General features: G+C 36.1%; 1 protein-coding gene and 1 pseudogene across 2 annotated transcripts in view; one reads left to right on the forward strand and one right to left on the reverse strand.

The window, feature by feature from the left end:
• Positions 1–17,633, forward strand: part of Zcchc7 (zinc finger CCHC-type containing 7) — a 224,956-nt gene that overhangs the window by 94,623 nt on the left and 112,700 nt on the right. The window lies entirely within an intron of this gene.
• Positions 1–17,633, reverse strand: part of LOC105943998 — a 76,880-nt pseudogene that overhangs the window by 22,242 nt on the left and 37,005 nt on the right.

The following is a 17,633-nucleotide window of genomic DNA, read 5'->3' on the forward strand; positions in this document are numbered from 1 at the left end:
AGAGTTGACATAATTACCTACTTAGAAAGTCATAGGAAATTTACTTTAAAAGTCACTGGAGATCCAGGCATAGTGATGCATGCCTTTAATCCCAGCATTCAAGTGCTAAAGGTAGGAGGATTGCCATGAGTTCAGGGCCACCCTGAGACTCCATAGTGAATTCCAGGTCAGCCTGGGCTAGAGTGAGACCCTACCTCGGGGGGGGGGGGGGGGGGGAGTTACTGGACCTAGTAAGCTCAGCAAAATTTTGTAGGAAACAAGATTATATGGAAAGGACTCATTTGTGTATATTTCCACATAATGCAGCTAACGGTTGGAACTAAAACTTTACAATCCCACTTGCCATAGTTTCAAATAAAATGGGACGTGCATATGTAGTAATAATCATTGCTAGCAAAGATACATAAGACCTTAACACTGAAATCACTTAACAGCAATGCAAACAAAAAGTAGAGGGTATAAAAGTGGAGAACACCAATTTTCTCTCTGTATGCCTAGTTCCCCTCTATTAAATAAACAAACAAATAAATAAATAAAACACTAGGGAAAATAAACAAACACAGAGCCAGTCATGGCAGCACACACCATTAATCCTAGCATGTGGAAGGCAGAAATGGGAAGATTGCTGTGAGTTTGAGGCTACCCTGAGACTACATAAATCCAGGTCATCCTGGGCTAGAGTGACAGCATACTTCTAAAAACAAAAAAATTTTTTTAAATCTCAGAAAGGCTAGAAAGATTGCTCAGTTGTTAAAGATGCTTGCCTGCAAAACCTTAGCAGCTAGGTTCAATTCCCCAGTACCCACAGAAAACCAGATGCACAAAGGGTCACATGTATCTGGAGTTTGCAGAAGCTAAAGGCCCTGGCGTGCCTCTCTCTATCTGCTTCTTTCTCTAGTGTGTGTGCTGTCTCTCTTTCTCTAATAAATAAATAAATTAAAAATATAGGAAAATAATGATCTATACATATTATGTTCATAAAAATAAGATTTTTAAAGACATCAGTTTTTAAATATTTACTTAATGTATCCAATGCAGTACCAGCAAAAGATGCATAGACAATTTTAGGGTTTTTTTTTTTTATTTGGTGGGCTTCTAAATTGTTGATAATATATTTGTAATTGCAAAAGTGTCTAGGATCCTATGATGAAGACAGTGTATTTTAGACACACAGATACGAGGCAGTTACCTCTAGAAAGAGATTATGACATAATAGTGATGAACATTTGGATCAGGAAAGGGGCAAGTTTTTCAACACATTTGTCCTGAATCAATCAAATAGCTATTATGTCAAACATAAAATATACATGGCAGGAACAGTTGACTAGTAATATTTTATAGGTTTAGATAAAAATATACACAAAAGAGTTAAGAGAAAAAGGCAATCTGAGTAATTTTGGACTAATCAAATATTTTGAAAATAAGATGCAGAAAGCACAAAATAAAAGTATTCTTCAGATATCCTGTACTAAACACAAATGCAAGCCACAGGCTAGAGAAAATACCTGCAAAGGATTTGTATTCAGATCACGTGAGGAACTTTTGCCACCCAACAATTAAATGAGCAATCTAAGCAAAATTGGGTAAAGACCTAGTGATAACTACCAAAGATGTACAAATGGCTTATAGGCTCATGAAGAAAGTCTTTAGGAATATTAAACTTGAAACCATGATGAGTTACCACTACACTCTCTCTCCTAAAATAGCCTTTCTTTGAACAGACTGACGATTCTAAATGTATGCGGGTGTCAAGCAGCACCTCGTACATTGCTACTTAAAATGGGCATTTGTACAGTGTTCTTTGAACGTTTGGTTTGGAAAGGTTTTGTCAATTTAAACATACATCCTGTCATCTGACATAGGATATCAACTACCACATATTTTTGGGCAGAAATGAAAAGATCCTTAGAATGGCTTTAATGTCATATTAACTATATTTATAGGAGACAGACCTACTTTAATGTGATTGTCCATCAGCTAGTAGAGTGATCAGCAAATTGTTATTTACTTATTCAAAAGAATATATACCAGTACATTCTATAACATGGAATAGCCAAATTTTAGTACTGCATTGAAGACAGATGCAGTAGATTCTGTATTGTATGTATAATCTGTTATGTGACCTTTTTTTAAAGGTAAAACTATTGACAAAAACTTCAGTAGTGATTGCTTGGTGTGGCAAGAAGATACTTATTGTAAAGAAGCATGAAAGGAACCTTTTAGAAGCATGAAAATCTTCCATACCTTAATTGTAATGGTTAATGCATTTAATTTCTCAGAAATTAGTGAATTATAAATGAATTGTGAATTTCATTTTATATAAATCATGGCACTGACTTTTAAAAACAGATATGAAAGTATGTTCATTTTAGAAAACGTATTTCTGCATACTTAAACTGCCTTTAGGCCTTGAGTTCAATTCTCCAAACCTGAACAATAAAAAGAAAAAGATATACAAATATGAAAAAATGGGAACTTTTAGAATTGATTAATGGTTCAGTGCTCCTTTATCTGTATGATCTAAATAGCCAAAAATAGAGCAATATGAATTAAGACATATCCAGAGTATTCAGTGATTATTTCTGAGTGTTAGTAGTGTTATTTATTTTTGGAAGTTTTTTGTTTTTGTTTTTCAATAGGGTCTCATTCTGGGGCAGGCAGGCCTGGAATTCACCATGTAGTTTCAGGGTGGTCTTGTTTATGATGATCCTCCTACCACTGCCTCTAAGTGCTGGGATTAAGGGCGTGTGCCCCCACCCGGCCCTAAATATTTTTTGTTCAACTTTTCCTGCTCTCCTTTAGAATATAAGCCAAGTAAGATAAGGGATTTTGTTCTTCCCAACATATATCTGCAGAATCCAAGAGTATTCTATAAATAGTTGTTAAATGAATGAATTAACTCCCTTGTAGCACTTTTGCCTCAGGCAGGAATTTTTTCACTGATTTGTCTGTTGTTTTGTATTTTTTGTTTGTTTGTTTGTTTGTTTTGTGTTTTTTTGAGGTAGTGTCTAGCTGACCTGGAACTCAATCTTTAGACACAAGCTGGCCTGGAAAGCAAAGGGAAAGTCTCCTACTTTGGCCTTTAGCTAGGATTAAAGACACCCGCCCAGCTCTGTTTTGTATTAAATGTATGATTGTGGTTAGAAAATTCACGTTTTCTTACCTGGTGGGACAAGTCCTTTTATTCAAGTTTCTTGTTTTTATTACATTACTTTAAACATTTTTTAAAGTATTTATTTATTTGCAAGGAGTTAAGGGGAGAGGGAGAGAATGGACATGCTAGGGTCTCTAGCCACTGAAAATGAACTTCAGATGCTTGGGCCACCTTGTGCATCTGGCTTTATGTGGGTAGTGGGGAATTGAACCAGGGTCTTTAGTCTTTGCAGGCAAGCGCCTTAATGTCTGAGCCATCTCTCCAGCCCTAAGCATGGTATTTTAATTGTTAGACCTTTAGGACAGGTACAGTGTGGTGCAGGCTTGTAATCTCAGCAACTCAGAAGGCTGAGACAGGAAGGAGGCTAACAATTCAAAGCCTGACTGAACTAACTACAAAAGATTTCAAGGCCAGCCTGGGCAATTAAGGGAGGTCTATCTCAAAGTGAAAAGTAAAGAAAAGACAGGATTGAGCACAGTCATAAAACATTTGCCTGGTATGCACAGGGCCCTAGGTTCGATCCACAGTACCACAAAAAATAGAATATGAAATGAAATATCTTTATTCTCTCATGTCCTTTGATAAATATAATTTATTAGCCAGGTGTTATGGCACATACCTATAATTCCAGCACTTGGGAGGCAGAGGTAGAAAAAGAGTTTGAGGCCACCCTGAGACTACTTAGTGAATTCCAGGTCAGCCTGCCCCAGAATGAGACCCTATTGAAAAACCAAAACAAAAACTTCCAAAAATAAATAAATGAATAAATAAAATTGAGAACCTAATATTATTTGAGATTAAATGCATTTGTAAATATGTTTTACATTATTGGCATTGTTACTAAGAATTATTTTCTTTGTGCCTTATATTTTCCTGATGTTTTGACAAGTTACTGAGTTTTATATAATTGCTGCTGAGCATGGTGGTCCATGCCTTTAATCTCAGCACTCAGGAGACTGAGGTAGGAGTATTGTCATGAGTTTGAGCCCAGCCTGGGCTCTAGAGTGATTTCTAGGTCATCCTGGTCTAGGACGAGATGTTACCTCAAAAAAAAAAAAAATAATAATAATAATTGTAAATAAAAAAAGGCAGCACACACCTTTAATTCCTGCACTTAGGAGGCAGAGGTAGGAAAATCGCTATGAGTTCAAAGCCAGCCTGAAAGTAAACAAAAAATAAGGGGTGGGGGGTTGTAGAGCTTTAGCAGTTAAGGTACTTGCCTGTGAAACCTAAGGACACATGTTTGGCTCTCCAGATCTCATCTAAGTTAGACACACAGAGGTGAGGCAAGCTCAAGGTGGCTTATGCCTGCTAGGTGGCACAAGCATCTCGAATTTGAGTTCAGTGGCTGAGGCCCTGGTACACCAATTCTCCCTGTGTCTCGCTTTTTCTCTCTAAAAATAAAATAGCTGAATGGTAATACTTCAGTAGGTATTTCACCCACCCCAAGGCAGAAATTCTGGAGAAACTTTAAAGATTAGTACTGTGGTGTTTGGTTATTATTAACAAATGATTACTGAGTTATAATTTATAGATGAGGGAAATGGTCTCATGTTTTGGGCTCTTCATTAGATTTGGTAGGTATGTTCTTCCCCCTTTTTACTATCCTAGAATAGAATCTTAAGAGTCCATTCTTTGATTTCTGGTAGTCATACATATGAAAATAGCATAAGGTGTTTGTTCACAGTTATGTTGTTAAAACTTCTTTTTCTTTTTAAAAAAGTATTTTATTTTATGTATTTATTTATTTGACATAGAAAGAGGGAGGGGAGAGAGAGAAAGAGAGAGAATGGGCGCACCACTGCAAACGAACTCCAGACACGTGTGTCCCCTTGTGCATCTGGCTAAGGTGGGTCCTGAGGAATCGAGCCTGGGTCCTTTGGCTTTTCAGGCAAACACATTAACTGCTAAGCCACCCCTCCAGCCTTAAAACTTATTTTTCTTGCACAGTTTCCAGTAGTGACTCTTCCTCTTAAGTTGAATATTCTTTAAAAGAGAGGAATATGTTTTGTGTTAAATTCTGGTAATCACGCCTGTCCTAAACAGTTATTATTATTATATAGTGCAGTGTGAGAAAGTAGAGAAAACACTAAGCACTAATGTACCATTCTAAGAATGCAGAGAAGTGGAAAGCAAGAATCTGAAAGAATATATGTCTTGCCAAAATTTAAGAAGCTGTGCATTCATTGTCCATGTGAGGATTCTTAGCTCTCTATCATTCAATCTTGGGTACACATTAGGATCATCTGAAATATTAACTCATGCTTTGCTTTTATCGTGGACCCCTCACCTCCTGCCTCAACTCTGTCTAGAAATTGAGTCCAAGATAGGATCCAGATATCTAGGTATGAGGTAAAGACTGTTTTCAGGCTGTGAGAGAATTATACACTTCTTTGGTCAAGTACAGGAGTTAGCAAGCTTTGGCCCACAGGACAAATAAAATAAAAAAAATTTTTTGTTGTAAGTATTTTTGTTTATTTGCAAACTGGGAGGGAGGAAGAGAAAGTATGGATATATCAGGGCCTGTTGCTGTTGCAAATGAACCCCAGACAAATGTGCCACTCTGTGCATCTGGCCCTATGTGGACCCTCGGTAGTCAGGCTTTGCAAGCAAGTACCACTAACTGTTGAGTAGTTCCAGCTACCTCCTCACCCCCCCAAACATTTAACTGCCTGGAGACCAAGAATATTTTCTTATTTTGGTTCATTTTGTTTTTAACATTTTTAAATGGTTGGAAGATTGGGGAGAACTATAGATGGATGGACGGACGGATGGACGGACGGACGGACAGATACATACATACATACATACATACATACATACATACATACATACATACATACATAGGTAGATAGATACATGAGCTATAAATTTCCTTTATTTTGAAATTTAAATTATTAGAATCCATAAGTGAAGTTGAATATCCTAGCTCATTCTCAGCTCTCCTCTCCCAAAATGGAACTAAATGCGGGGCCTTTGTACATGCTAGGTCAAGGGCCTAGCGGTTAAGGTGTTTTCCTGTAAAGCCAAAGGATCCTGGTTCAACTCCCTAGGACCCACATGAGCCAGATGCATACGGGGACATATGTATCTGGAGTTCTTTTACAGTGGCTGGAGACCCTAGCATACCCATTCTCATTCTCTCTCTCTCTCTCTCTCTCTCTCTCTCTCTCTCTCTCTCTCTCTCTCTCCCCCCCCTCCCTCCCTCCCTCCCTCCCTCTTTCTTTCTCTCAAATAAATAAGTAAAATATATTTTAACAAAGAAGTAATTTGTAATTTAGAAAGACATCTTTTTTCCCTCTCTTCTCCCTTCATCTTCCTTCTCTCTCCCCCCTCTTCTCTTTCCCCCTCCCCTCTGCTGTCCTCTCTTAGTCTTTCCTTCCTTTCCTTCCCATTTCTTTTCTCTGTGTAGCCCAAGCTAGCCTTAACTTGCCATTCTCCTATCTCATCTACTGAGCTGTTGAGGTGACAGGCTTGAAGGACTCCTCCTCACAAGGTAGTGTGTCTCTCTGCTCATTCCAGGCTGACTTGGGATTCATTATGTAGTCTCAAGGTGGCCTTGAACTCATGGCAGTCCTCTTAACCATGTGCCACCATGCTGGGCTTGAAGGCCTTCTTTATTGACATATTTAAAATGTTCTCTCTGGCTGAGTTGTAGACCACTTACTACCTAGTGTGCATGTGACGCTGCATTCCCTAACACCACAAAAGAAAATCAAAGTATTCACCTATTTTCTTTTGCTAATTAACTTAAAGCAAAACCTTACACACCAATTTCCATTTCAAATCTTTTCTTCTCTTTCCATCTTATTCTCATGCATGTTTAAATAATTTTTTATTGTTTTATTCTTAAGATTGGAGAAGAGAAATCTACTAATAATTTGAAAGCCTGAGGTTCTTTTGGTTTGTGAATTCATGTTTTAAACTGTCCAATATTGACTTGCACAATACACTTTAGTAGTACTTGGGGGATGGTGTTAAAGTAAGGTTTTGGTTCCCATTCCGTTTCCAAAGCAATTATGTACTAGTAGCTTTAGAAAAGCTGTCCTTGAAGAAATACTGGCTTTCAAAGTAATGTCATTCCAGTTGTTAAAGCACATTCATATGTAAATTGTTTTCAAATTAAAGGCTATATTTGTATTTGTTTTATAAAGTGTATTCAAAGAGTTTTACTTCTGTCACCAAGCCTCTTACATAATAATTTAGCCAGTGAAGTTCCCAGTGTGTGTACTGGATCTCTGTATGTGGGAAACACAAAATCAACCCAAGAAGACTGACTCCTTCTAATAGCTGTCCAGCTTGTTTTTTGATGTCATGCTGCCTATTCTGTATGTACTTAGACTGTTTTACATTGTTAAGTAGTCTTGGTCATGGGATCTGCAGACCAGGATTGACTAGGAAGAATAACAGATCCAAACCAGCTGGTCCAACAGACTCCCTTGACCTCATGGTACTTGAGAAGGAATTGATTTAGATATATAGAGATCTACATTCTTTGAAGTTTTGTTTTGTAAAGATTAAATGGTACTTTGTAAACAAGGAGACAACAAATCAGGCTTTCCTTTCATTACTTAAATGGAATCTGTTAAAATATTACATTTTAAATATGCAAAGGGGTAATTTTATTATTATAAATATTTAGAACATATATATGGATCTTTTCTTGACTTTTCTCCCCTCTCCTCCACTTCATTCTCTTCTTTCTGGCTGGGTGTCACTGCAGCCCAGGGTGACCTGGAACTCACTTTATAGCTAGTACTAAATGCACTTGCTAGCCAGGCGTGGTGATGCAGGACTTTAATACCAGGGGAGGCAGAGATAGGAGTTCTAGGCCAACCTGGAACTCACTGTGTAGTCTCAATGTGGCCTCGAACTCATGGCGATCCTCCTACCTCTGCCTCCCAAGTGCTGGAATTAAAGGCATGTGCCACCACTCCCGGCTCCTCCTCCATTTTTTTAAAATATTTCTTTTTTTTAAATTTTATAACTTTTTTTAAATTGAGAACTTCCATAATTGTAAACAATATCCCATGGTAATTCCCTCCCTCTACTTTCCCCTTTGAAACTCCATCATAGCCCCTCCCCCTCAGTCTCTCTCTTATTTTGATGACATGATCTTTCCCTCCTATTATGATGGTCTTATGTAGGTAGTGTCAGGCACTGTGAGGTCATGGATATACAGAACATTTTGTGTCTGGGGGGAGCACTCCGCCATTTTTTAATGTAGAGTTAGAAAAACCTTTAGATGGAAATACGTTCACCTACTCGAAGTAAATTACTTCTGAGAAAGAATTTCTTTTAGGTTATACTCAAATAGATATTACAGAAAAATTCTATACCTTGATTATTAAGCTCAACTGCTCATTTGATCAAATTTATTTATTTATTTGTTTGTTTGTTTGTTTATTTTCTTTTGTTTTGTGTTGTTTTTGACATAGAGTCTCACCCTTGGCCAGGATGACTTGGAACTCACTCTGTAGCCCAGGCTGACGTTGAACCCATGGTGTTCCTCCTACCTTAGTTTCCCAAGTGCTGGGTTTAAAGTAGTGTGCCACCACTCTTGGCTCTATTTTTTATTTTAAAGTGTTTTTCTTTTTGTGCATGTGTATTCACATGTGCATATAAGTAGTATTTATATATGTATATTAAGGTCCATGCTGGCCATACTCAGCTGTTTATATGGGTGCTGAGAAATCAAACTTGGGTGGGGGACAGGGAATCATTCCTTCATGCTTGAGATAAGCACTTGTGAGCTTTTACCCTTAGCCATCTCCCCAGCCAGTTTATTGCATTTTTGTCATACTTTATATTGTATAGTCATGCTTTTAGAAATTAGAAGTTAAACAGATTTTCTCCATGATAAAAGTACATATTCCCTTTATAAATACTGGCCTGTAAGAAAGTGTTTAAGTTGGTATGAAGTTTCTCCTTTCCAGCTACCTTTAAGCCAGTGATCTTAGCATCTGTTGATGATTCATGCATTCATCAAATATTGCATGCACTGCTTTTTTGGTGTGTGTGTGTGTGTGTGTGTGTGTGTGTGTGTGTTGTGTGAGAGCAGGTTCACATATATGCATATGTGTACGTTGTGAACCAAAGGACAGTCTCAGGCACTATTAGCCTTTTTTTTTTCTTTTTTTTTTTTTTTTTGTGGTATGATCTCTCACCAAGCAGGCTACTAGACTGTCTAACCAGCGAGCACCAAAGGATCCGACTGTCTCTGCTTCTGCAGTATTGGGATTGTAAGCACATACTGATAATTACGTGGTTTCTGGATACTGAACTCAGATCCTCATGCTTGTAAGACAAGCACTTGACTGACTGAACTATCTCAGCCCACATGCACAATTCTTAAGGCCCTCCATAGGCATATATAAATACAGTATCATGTAATTTTTAAGCTAGATATATCTACAGTATTTTACTTATATTTAAGAGCTATAACAAATTACCACAAACACAGTTGTTTTGATTTCATTTAAAAAGAATTTTTTTTTAACCAGGTGTGGCGCATACCTTTAGTCCCAGCACTTGGGAGGTAGAGGTAGGAAAATCACTGTGAGTTTGATGCCACCCTGAGACTACAGAGTGAATTCCAGGTCAGCTCAGGCTTGAATGAGACCCTATGTAGAAAAACCAAATAAATAAATAAATAAATAAATAAATAATTTTATTTGTAAGCAGAGAGTATGGGCACACCAGGGCCTCTTGTTGCTGCAGAAGAACTCCAGACACAAGCATTACTTTGTGTGTCTGTCTTTATACTGGTAAAGTGCAGTCAAGCCTGGGCTAGCAGGCATTGCTAGCAAAAGCCTGTAACCACAGAGCCATCTCTCCAGCCCTGTACTTCTTAATGAAGGGGCATTCTACAAATGTTCCTCTCAATTATTGACTTATGTGAAATCACACTGAATTTGAATTTTTGTCACTTGTCATATCCTTTAAGACGTAATGTCTTCACAATTGCTAAGTCTTACCTCTCATACTTATTTTTTTATTTAATTTTTTGTTGTTTATTTTTATTTATTTATTTGAGAGCAACAGACAGACAGAGAAAGAAAGAGGTAGAGAAAGAGAGAGAGAATGGGCATGCCAGGGCCTCCATCCACTGCAAACGTACTCCAGATGTGCATGTGCCACCTTGTGCATCTGGCTTATGTGGGTACTGGGGAATCAAGCCTGGAACTGGGGTCTTTAGGCTTCACAGTCAAGCACTTAACCACTAAACCATCTCTACAGCCCTCACATACTTATTTAGTGGCAAGGTTAGGTAACAATAAAGTAAAAAGAAAATAAATCCTAATTTAGGCATTTGTCTATCATCTTTATTACTGGGGGGTGAGGAGAGGTACAGGAAATTGCTGAAAGTAGCAACGAATGGTATTACTTGAAGAAAGAGAATTAGTAGTGGTTTTGGACCCTTGGGTTCAATCTGATACAGAGAAAAGGGGTAAACACTATGATTTATATACAGTTAAGAAATAAAGGCTTTTGTATGACTTGTGAATGGCTGGATCTTTCTTAGAACCTGATTGATTGATTGATTGATTGATTGATTGATTGATTGATTGATTGATTGTGACTTTTATCCCAGGTCGACTTTTCCTTCCAAGTACTGGTATAGCCGTGAGCATCCATGTCTGGCTTAGAGCTTCTATTAATAACTCCATTTCTTAGTTTCTGTATGCTGGTTAGCTTCTTTATTAGGTTGGCTGTAGTTGGAAGAAAATGGGCTTTGGTAGCTTCAGACCTTACATGGTCCACAGTACCTATTTCTTAGACTGGGATCCTGTTTCTTCTTACATTCTCCCTGTCTCTCCCACTGTACAGGGGAGACATCCCACAATCTCCAGTATGCTAAATATGCTCTCCTAATGAGCCACATCTTCAGCCTTTGAGATCCCTGCTTCTTTTTAAATAATTTTTATTGTTCTTTTCTCAAAGTAGGCTCTCATGCTAGCCCAGGCTGACCTGGAATTCACTCTAACCCTAGGCTGGCCTTGAACCCACAGCAATCCTCCTGCTTTAGTCTCCAGAGTGCTGGGATTAAAGGCATGTGCTACCTTGCCCAGCCTTTTAAAATAATTTTGATAAACGGTCTTGGAAGTTTTTTCATTAGCTCAACTTGGGTTATTCTTATCTAGCACATGGGACATGAAGAATGTATTGGCCAAGGTTTGAACATATGGCCATCCCACTTAACAAAAGTATAGTTGAGAATGAGGGTAGAGTTGAATAATCATCATTCAGCCATACATACTTTATGGTTTGGTTACCAGAAGAAAGGGAGTGAATACTAAGCTATATGTTAGAGGCCAAAACCAAGTACACATGAAATCCTGTATGCATTTTAGACCACATTATCAAAATAAAACATGCTTAAGTAGTTTTTGTAATAAAAGCTTAAGTTATTTATTGTGGTTTTTCAAGGTAGGGTCTCACTCTAGCCCAGGCTGACCTGGAATTCACTATGTAGTCTCAGGCTGGCCTCAAACTCAAGGTGATCCTCCTACCTCTGCCTCCTGAGTACTGGGATTAAAGGCATGCGCCATCACACCTGGCAGGCTTTAATATTTTTCACTTAAGTTTCTCAGTATAACTGGAAATGTTTCAGCTATTCTTTCAACAATGCCATTCATGGAAGTTGTACCTGCAATATCATTTAATTTTTTTTCAAAAATAATGAGCTAGATTTTTAAATTATTTTAAAGTATTTTAAAATTTTGTCTCAATTTGTCAAATAACCTGCTTAAATACTTATGCAAGCTAAGGTACACAAAGTTGTATTTTAAAACATTAAAATAAGGCTCACTGGGTCTCTTTCTACTTTTTATTTATCTAAAGTGTTATGGGATTTGTAAATGTCTGAGCAAAGCATATAGGAAGTCTCATCTGGAAGACCCATGCGCGGTACATTCTAAGCTACTCAATTTATCTACCTTGGAAGGATGAAAGGCTAAGTTGAAAAATCATTTATCAGTTCCACTCTAGTTGTTACATTTTTGCTTCAGAAACATCCTTCATCTCCTGAGTCTCATAATCTCTTGCCTTTGAGGTTGTTTCATAGACATGCTTTCACTCAAACGCTTTCAATTTGAACTTCTTCAAGAGGGTGCCTATCTCCCAGAAGTTGCCTCTAGGGAGTATTTTATAGCTGTTATTTCAGCTCCTCCCACTCTAGCTGGTGAAGAAGTTCTCTAACCAAGGGCATTTCTAACAGAATACCTGTACTGGCCAAGCACTACAGCAGCATTTGAAGACTGTTCACCCAACCTGCAATTCTATGAAAAGATAACACAACAAAACCCAGTAAGATGGCCCATGATATTCAGAATGAGCTTTAACCTGTGCTTTCATGCATTCAAAGGATGTATTCTACTAGAATCTCATTATATTTTTGTCTTACATGAAAATAATTCACACAGAAATGTTACTTAGCCATGTTCCCTTCAAACTCACAAACTTTAATTGGAATTACCGTTCATGTTATTTTTCTAATGCACTTTAAGTTTTCATAAGTATATAGTTAAACCTGTCCACATAATTTGGGGTTTGCCTCCATACTGTATCCTGCTTCTGTCCAGCTTCCTCTCCTTGGCTGTTGTTTGTTTATATAGTCCATTTCTTTCACCACAGGCCCCTCAGACTTAAGGCCTATATGTCCTGTCTTTATTCTGTATTTTCACACAAAAGTCAAGTAAGTGTTATTTGGGATTATAGTACTTAGCTGAAATAATCCATAAAGTTCTAACATGTACCTATTATGATGTACACAAAGAAAAATGAAATGTAGTCATACTTTTAGCCTTATAGAAGATAAATGATTTACATGTATAATAAAAAAGGGTAAGCTTCCTCATAAAAGCAGCTGTTTTCATGGTTTTAGTAGAATTAGATTATTGAGATAATAGCTTAATTGTGACTTAACTGAATCAATTATTATAAAAGAGACATTTAAAGGAAAACAGTGGTGATTGTAATCCCTCACATGTATAGTTCTTGGTGGGCAAAACTCTTACACACTGTTACCCCATCTGTGCTTCCTAAACCTAGAAACTTTCCAAAGTTTTATATTTTCTTACTGTCATAATAATCAGAAAACAGAATTATCAGTCTTGACTTTCTTGTCATGATCTTTTGTGTTGAGATTAACACTAGAAGAAAGGACAGGTTTCTTGTTTGTAGCATCTGCTGTGACATGTCAGAACTCATACTTTCCTACTTGACCAGATTTGTTAGTGACTTTCTTACATTACTGTTGCAACATTATTTTTGTTTCCCTCCCCCAAAAAATGAAATAAGAAATTTTATTAGTTTTAAATATTCCTAACTTTGTTTTGCTTCCTTTTTATGTTTCTGTGAAGTGATTTTGCCTTTCTTTAATATGTGAAACTGTTTATTTTGTACTTTTTTACTAAATAACTTCTTTCTAACAAAATCACATTTCAACTATATGTGCTTTATTTTCATGTGTTTAATTCTTCTTTGAGAAGAAAGGAAAATGGAAGAAGAAACCTTGGTGAAGTAATTTTTTATGTGTCATAAAAAACTTGCCAATAGCCTATTCAATACATCTGTATCTACCTGCTTTTAAAATGTCTTTTATTGAAGGTAAAACTTGGTTTGATATTGTAAACTAAAATTTCATTCTTTTGGCATTATTCAGAATCCTGTGTCTTACCTGGATGCTCACTCTCACTTTCTGTCTGTGCTTCAAATCATCAAATTCCTATTTCCCCCCAGTGTAGTGTTGGCTTGGGAGGGAGAGAATGTGATGGTAGCAATTAACATCATAAGTGCAATGAAAACTTACAAAGGAAATAGCAGTTTCATTAATATCTAGAGCATTGCTTTACCCACAGTATCTTATCAGTAATAAGAAATGGTAGTAAAGGAAACAAAACTGGAAAAGCTTCATCTTAGAAATAATAGTGAAATTATTTTTATTCTTCCATGAGATTCAAAAGGAAACAATTTTATGGTTATTTTCCATATTGATGTCTGCTACCATGTGGCTTAGAACTCTATAGTTGAAGTTAATTTTGCTTGTTAAAGTTTAGAAATGATGCTATAAATAATAGCTTTTAATGATATTGTAAGAATAAAGTGTTTGTTTCAAAAATTTATATAGATTAAAAGAAATGCATTTTAATTAGAAAAGGCCAAAGAATTTACTAACAATATATCCTTACCATCAGTTTAGGCTTAGTGTTTTCTGTCTAACAGGCATTCATTGTGGTCTTGTATATTGCAGAACATGCTTTATTTGAATGTTAAAATAATTAAATGCCAGTGTTTTTGTTTTTATTATAGAGTGTTACCCCAAATTTACATAAAGTAAAAGTAGCCGTTATTGGAATTGCCCTTGTTTAGTGTTTCTTATGGTTATAAATATTTTATATAGACCTTCCTTTTGTGGGAATTAGATTCTTATTGTACCGCCTTTGCTCTTTGCTCTGTCATGTTGCTTTGTTGGTTTGTCCATCTACCTTGTAGACCTTGATGACCCTCATGTTCTAGTCCTTTGACGTTTTACTAGGCTGAACCAAAAGAAAGAGCATGGTTGCTAGCAAAAGACCCAAACAAAGGCAGGAAAGAAGGGTTTTAAACATGGCATTCTGGCATAGAAAACAGATTAAATTTTAGCTAGGCTTATGAAACCCAGATTCTGTGAGGTTAGACCACTACACGGTCAGTTTTGTTATTTACCGTTCTTTAGGCTCTCTGCACTAATGAAAAAGTTATCACAGAATGGTTTAGGATAAAAATTGGCTTATGGAAACCTTTTAAAGTTATGAAAGTTAGTTTTCTGCCTCATATAACTATGTGTCTGTTACACGTGCATGTGGGGGCAGGCTGCCTTTGAACTGCACTTTGCTTCTTTGTGTCTGCAATGAGATTGATTTGTAAATCTTGAAACAAATACTTTATTCCTCCTTGGTTTTCATCTTACTGTCAGTAAAAATTTATTAGACCCATTTGGATATGGTCTAGAGACATTAAAATAAGAAATGTATGCCAGTTTCCATAGGCATCAGTGAAAGAAGCCCTGGCACACGTGCCTGTGCCGCCAGCGCTCTAGAATGGAGGTCATGAGTTGCCATTCCTTTATGAGAACACAGGAAGTGGATTCAAGCCAACATTGTCTTCAAATATAAGCACTCCCGGCATTTATATAAGTGAAATGACATTAAAAACCAATTGTTAGAATGAAGATCAACATAATGCCTGGGTTTTATTTTGCACATCATTAGAAGATATGTTGCTGTTGAGCTCTTTGGCCCTAAAGATCATCAATATGTCTTGCATTAAATGTTTGTGTCTGTGAGTGATTGTGACTCACTTAAAGATAATAAATATAGAAAAATCTTTAAAAACTCTGCTTAGCAAACTTTTTCAATTATCAGGGTTTGTTTTAAAAGTAAGTCTTCTTGATCTTTCAGTAGTCAAATAATTCAGTGTGTTTTTTGTTTTAAAATTTTACAAATTTAACTCAGGTTTTGGAAAGATTAGGCATTTTAAAAGTTTTATGTGCTAAGTATTTCGTTATAGAATTTGTATAGTTTGGGCTAAAAAATTGCTTGAATTTGAACTTTGTTAACCTGGTTGTTATAGTTAATACTTACGTGGTAGAAGACGGATAAATAAAATAATACTTTTACATATTAATGACTGCAAGCACTATTCTATGTATGAAGTATCACACAGAAACAGGACAAAGTATGATGTTTTAAAAGTTTATAAAAAGGAGAAATTTTAACTCATGTTATTGTCACGTAAGAATACACCAAGATAATTTTTTACCACTAGAAAAAATAATTTTTCCACTAGAAAAAAAGCCAATATATTTGCACTTCACAACTCTTTCTTTCCTTTTTTACCTTGCTTACTTTTTCTAAGAAAATGAAAAACATGCAACTAGGATTAAAATCATTTTAATAAAAAAGAAAATGCTGTTGCCAAGAAAATAGCTTTCAGATACATACTTGCCAACGATTTATATATATTTTTAATATGGCTACTATTACAGAAATATTATATGATTATAAATGTGTTTGATAAAATTGCACAATTAAAAATTAACTCATTTGACAGAATAATTTCCAAAATTTAATTGAGAGTAATCCACTTGACCCTCTCATTTATTTTATTAAAGGACTCATACATGTGTTAGTGTGTATATATGACAATAAAATATGTGAATAAAAAGTATTTTTCTTGTCTTTTTAAGGCTTGTTTTGGAAGTTAGCTGATAATATGCCAAACCATTAGCTGTTTAGATATGTCCCAATGATAGGTAAAAATTTTACATTGCAGCTGGGCCTGTGGGGCAGTATTGGCCTTCCTAATGAGTATATAACAAAATGCTACAAATGAAAAGCTATTTCTGACTTCAACTCTTGATTCTTCTATATTAGTGCTTGTAAAATTGATGTATTCTTATTTCCAAATAGGGGTACTTTATAATGCCGCAGCAGAGCACTATTGGAAATGAGAAGTGCTGTCTCTTAGAAGTTCTCTCATATTTCAGCTAAAACATACTCAGCAAAAAAAAAAGATATGTAAATTAAAAGAAAATCTCCAATTTCCTATTCTGAGTAAAGCTTTGATTTTTGCTGATTCAGGAAGTAAGGTTGACATTGGAGCTTCTCATTTCATCTGGAATAATCACTTTTTCCTTTTGAAAAGTCTTTCATTTTAGCAGCAGTATCTTCTAAAACAGTCCATTTTGCATGGATGAACCTGTTTTTCTCTAGATAACACAGAAAATACTACTATCGTGAACGGTAACCTGCTTTCTATAGTATTGCTTTCCTGAGGGCCCAGTGAGATGCTAAAGTGACGGGCTGTTCATTCCCGAGAGTTCACTGATTTTTTTTTTTTTTCCAGCTGCATCTCTATCCCAAACTGCAAATAACAACCCTCAACAGAAGACTTTGATAACTTCCAAATTGACTACTGCAATAAAATGCTTAACCCCAGGGTTAGATAAATAAGATGCTGGCTACCTAATGGAGGTAGCTGATATCAGTGAGTTCCCCCCTAAGCCAGTGGCTCATCAGCTTGGAATAATTCAAAATACACATTGCAGCTCTTGAAACATTGCACTATTTTTTTTTTTTCTGCTAAGATAGGTGTTGGGTTGTCTTACTAATTCCATTATTTTCTCAGATTTTTCCTTTGTTTGGGTTTTTTTTTCTTCCATATATCAAGATATAATTAAAATTTAAATAATGATCTTGTTTGTATTATAGGATACACATAGCATTCAACTACATTCTAAATATTTTGGCTGTCAAATGTGGAAAGCATAGCTTCTTGTTTTAATTCGTGTGTATTAAACAAAATTACTAGCATTTGAAAAGTAAGTTTTGGTACAATCTACATATATAAAATTCCCATTGCATTTCCAAACAAAGTTCAATTCTGAATTGCTTGGATTTCTGCCAAATGATGCTTTTAACTATTCTGAATTTTT

The sequence above is a fragment of the Jaculus jaculus genome, chromosome 1, assembly GCF_020740685.1.
Source record: "Jaculus jaculus isolate mJacJac1 chromosome 1, mJacJac1.mat.Y.cur, whole genome shotgun sequence".
In the NCBI taxonomy this organism is placed as follows: domain Eukaryota; kingdom Metazoa; phylum Chordata; class Mammalia; order Rodentia; family Dipodidae; genus Jaculus; species Jaculus jaculus.